This window comes from Pleurodeles waltl, chromosome 4_1 (genome assembly GCF_031143425.1).
Source record: "Pleurodeles waltl isolate 20211129_DDA chromosome 4_1, aPleWal1.hap1.20221129, whole genome shotgun sequence".
Taxonomy (NCBI): Eukaryota; Metazoa; Chordata; class Amphibia; order Caudata; family Salamandridae; genus Pleurodeles; species Pleurodeles waltl.
The window spans coordinates 973,158,038-973,162,681 of record NC_090442.1 but is presented as its reverse complement, the minus strand read 5'-3'; the positions used below and the strand labels follow the sequence as shown (position 1 = coordinate 973,162,681).

The 4,644-nt window shown below is 47.0% G+C and overlaps 1 pseudogene; it reads left to right on the top strand.

Moving 5' to 3' along the window:
- Positions 1-325: 325 nt before the first annotated feature.
- Positions 326-4,014, top strand: LOC138288607 (bifunctional 3'-phosphoadenosine 5'-phosphosulfate synthase 1-like; annotated as a pseudogene).
- The last annotated feature ends 630 nt before the right edge of the window (positions 4,015-4,644 follow it).

Sequence of the window (4,644 nt, the reverse complement as noted above, 5' to 3'; positions counted from 1 at the left end):
ACAATTATGTATAAATAAATAGTAATTAATCAATTACTATTTAATTAACTTCCCACCATATATCCCTACAAGCCCAACAACCGGTACCTAAAATATAACTTAGAATATTATTTGCATAATACAATAATAATAATAATAAAATAAATAAATATTAATTTGAAAATGTATATAAATTAATTACACTTAATTAACTTCCCTCTATGTACCCCTACAAAACTAAGAATCTGTAACAACAGTTACAAGCTTCTCTTAGCCAAACAATCTCTTCCTCCACTCGGTCCCCAGCCAGAGCTCTGAGAGCACAGCATTGCCCATCACACACGGACAGGACCTGTGATGGAGATCTCCGAGAGCCAGCACAAGAAAGTGAAGCTGAACAACAAACTGTAGAACTGGGGGATGCAAAGGGCGACCAATGTCACCTACTAAGCTCACCATGTCAGCAGAAACCAGAGAGGCCATGTGGTTGGAGCGAGGAGTGGCTGTCATGGCTGCACCGTCTGGCTGACAGGTCTGTCTGGAGCTGGAAAGACCACCCTTAGCATGGCCCTGGAGGAGCTTCTTGTGTGCCATGGCATTCCTTGCTACACGCTGGATGGGTACAACATTCATCAAGGACTCAACAAAAACCTTGGTTTCTCTCAAGAAGACCGGGAAGAAAACATTCGCCGGATTGCTGAGTTTGCCAAATTGTTTGCTGATGCAGGCTGGTGTGCATTGGCAGTTTTATTTCCCTGTATGCCAAGGACCGTAACAACACAAGGAAGTTCCACGTGGCTGGTTTGCCTTTCTTTCAGGTGTTTGTGGGCGCTCCTCTGCACGTCTGTGAACCGAGAGACGTGAAGGGGCTTTACAAGAAGGCCAGAGCTGGAGAAATCAAAGGCTTCACCGGTATCGACTCTGACTACGAGAAGCCAGAAGCCCCTGAGCTGGTCCTGAAGACTGAGTCTTGCGAAGTGAATGATTACATACAGCAAGTCTTGGAGCTCCTGCAAGAAAGGGATATCGTACGTGTGGATGCATCGTATTAAATCAAGGAGCTGTATGTTCCATAAAAATAAGCTGCAGCTGGTCATAAATGACGCCAAGGCACTGTCCAGACTGGATATAAACAAGGTAGACATGATGTGGGTGCAGGTTTTGGCTGAAGGCTGGGCGACCCCACTGAATGGCTTCATGAGGGAGCGAGAATACCTGCAGGGGAAACGCCGTGAACATGACTCCGTAACAACGAAGTCGTGGTTAACGAAAGCGGAACAACGATTTCCTTAATCGCAACTTCGTTGTTTTGTGCCTTAACCACGCATGTGCTGGACAATTCACATGTGTGGTTAAGGCACAGAACAAGGGAGTCGGCTGAGGAGGACGATGCAATGAGTCAGGTAAGTGGGGCGGGGGTGGGGGTTTGGCGTTTTAGTTTTAGGGGCAGGAGTAGGGGTGGGGGGTCGGGGTATTTTTAGTTTTAGGGGCGGGGTTGGGGGGTTGGGGTTTTAGTTTTAGGGGCGGGGTGGGGGTCAGGGTATTTTTAGTTTTAGGGGCAGAGATGGGGGGGTTGGGGTTTTAGTTTTAGGGGATATGGCGTCGGTCGGTTTAGGGGCGGGGAGGGAGGGGAGGTTTATTTTAAGTTTTAGAGGTGTGGGTGGGGGGTCGGGGTATTTTTAGTTTTAGGGGCAAGGGTGGGGGTTTGGGGTTTTAGTTTTAGAGGCGGGGTTTGGGGGTCGGGGTATTTTTAGGTTTAAGGGTGGGGTGGGGGTCGGGGGATTTTAGTTTTAGGGGCAGTGGTGGGGCGTTGGGGGATTTTTAGTTTTAGGGGCGGGGTGGGGGGTCGGGGTATTTTTAGGTTTAAGGGTGGGGTGGGGGTCGGGGGATTTTAGTTTTAGGGGCAGTGGTGGGGGGTTGGGGTATTTTTTGTTTTAGGAGTGGGGGTGGGGGTTGGGTTTTAGCTTTAGGGGAGGGGGCGTCGGGGCAGTTTAGGTTTAGGGCAGGGAGGGAGGGGAGGTGTATTTTTTGTTTTAGGGGCGAGGGTGGTGGGTCGGGGTATTTTTAGTTTTAGGGTTGGGGGTCGGGCGGTTTAGGTTTGGGAGAGGGGTATTATTAGTTTTAGCGGCGGGGTGGGGGGGTCGGGTATTTTTTGTATTTGGGATTGGGGGTCGGGGTGGTTTAGGTTTTTAGGGGTGGGGGATTGGGGTGATTTAGGTTTTAGGGGTGTGGGTTGGGGTGGTTTTAGGTTTTAGGGGTGGGGTGAGGGGTCGCAGTAATTTTAGGGGTGGTTTTAGGTTTTAGGGGTGGGTTGGGGGCTCGGGTAATTTAAGGGGCGGTGTGGGGGAGTTGGGATGGGTTTTAGGTTTTAGGGGCGGGTGGGGAGCTGGGGGTAGTATTAGGGGCGGGGGTGTTGTGGTGGTTTTAGGTTTTAGGGGTGGGGGTTGGGGTAGTTTAGGTTTTAGGGATGGGGTGGGGGTTGGGGTTGTTTTAGGGGTGGGGGTTGGGGTGGTTTTAGGTTTTAGGGGTGGGTTGGAGGGTCAGGTAATTTTAGGGGTGGGGTGGGGGGTTGAGGGGGTTTAGGTTTTAGGGGCAGGGTGGGGGGCTTGGGGTAGTTTTAGGGAGAGGGGTGGTTTTAGTTTTAAGGGGTGGGGGTTGTGGTACTTTAGGTTTCAGAGATCGGGTGGGGGTTGTGGTTGTTTTAGGGGCAGGGTGGGGGTTGCGGTAATTTTAGGGACGAGGTGGGGGTTGGGGTACTTTTAGGGGCAAGGGTGGTGGGTTGGTGTGGTTTTAGGGGAGGGGGTGGGGGGTCGGGGTAATTTTTAGGGGTGGGGGTGGGAGTTAGGGGGGATGCATGCTGGAACCATGCATGCCTATCACTAATGCCTTTACCAGGAATGCCTTTACAACGAAAAATCGCTGTTAAGGCATTCGTGGTAAAGGCATTAGTGGTAACAACGCAGTCGTTGGTCCGACCTCGTTGTTCAGGCATGTGTTGTTCCAGCATGCGTTGTTCCGACATACATTCTACCTGCAGTGCCTTCATTTTGACTGTTTGCTCAATGGTGGAGTAATTAATTTGTCCGTGCCTGTAGTATTGTCTGCCACCCATGAAGACAAGCAAAGGCTAGATGGGTGCACAGCATTCACCCCAGTTTATGAGAGTTGGAGGGTGGCTATTCTCCGCAACCCAGAGTTTTGTGAGCACAGGAAGGAGGAGCGTTGTTCCAGGTGTTGGGACACTACGTGAAAGGAGCATCTCTACATTAAGATAGTCTTAGAAAGTTGAGATTAGCTGCTTGGTGGAGATTTACAAGACCTGGATCGTATTTACTGGAATGAAGGCCTTGACCAATACCGACTTACTCCCACTGAATTGAAGCAAAAGTTTAAAGACATGAACGCAGGTGCAGTGTTTACCTTTCATTTACGTAACCCGGTGCTCAACGGTCTCGCCTTGTTAATGCAAGATACACACCGGCAGCTTCTAGAGCGTGGGTACAACCACCTTGTCCTGCCCTGCCCTGTACCGCCCTGATGATGACGTCCCTCTGATGTGGCGCATGAAACAACTTGTTGCGATGTTGTAAGAGGGCGTGCTAAAGCCAGAAACTACAATAGTGGCCATATTTCCTTCTCCTATGATGTATGCTGGCCCTACTGAAGTTCAGTGGCACTGAAGAGTGAGAATGGTAGCGGGAGCCAATTTTTACATCATCAGCCGGGATCCTGCAGGCTTGCCTCACCCAGAGACTGGAAAGGATGTGTATGAACCAACTCATGGCGCTAAAGTTCTCACAATGGCTCTTGGCCTCATCGCACTTGAAATTGTCTCATTCCGGGTCACTGCCTATAACAAGAGAAAGAAATGCATGGACTGCTATGATTCTGAACACCATGAACACTTTGATTTCAGATCAGGAACGCGCATGTGCAGACTGGCTTGTGAAGGGGTAAAACCCTCCAGATGGCTTCACGGCTCCTAAAGCATGGAACGTGTTAAATGAATACTACAAATCTTTAGAGAAAGCCTAGACTCATTTTATATCAACCAAAGACCAACCTCTTGATGCTTGGTTTCTTGACCAGAGAGAGACCACACAGTCGCCATCCTCTTTGCTTTGTTGTGTTGGCTTCCACTAAGTGTTTTCTTGAAAAGAGACTGTCTCCTGAAGATCATGTCACTCTCTGGTTGTCTTATGGATTGTATTATCTGTTGGCAGCTACGAAGCTGGTGGTTTCAATGTTTATTTTTACACTGAATACATCTTGTAGCTGTATTTTAAATAGTGTTCTTTTGTGTTAAGGCATTTTATATCTCCCATGTAAACTCTCTGTGCATTGTCTTTTTGTTTAATCATTTTTAATGTATTGCAATTTTTTTTTATTTCTGTTTACGAACTGAATCTTAAGATCTACTTTTTTCATTTTTCCTCTTTTACAATCATGTGCATTTCTGCTTTTGAAACAACTATATCATATAACCTATTTAATGAAAAGTATAATAAAAATACATGTTTCAATAAAATAATTATATAAATGCTTTAAAAGATAGACCATTAAAATATTATCAAACCACATAAAGTAACTTAAAAAAATATATTTATTACCTTAAAACATCGATAATTTTGTCAACAATGTTTTTGCTCACAATAGTTCTGAGTC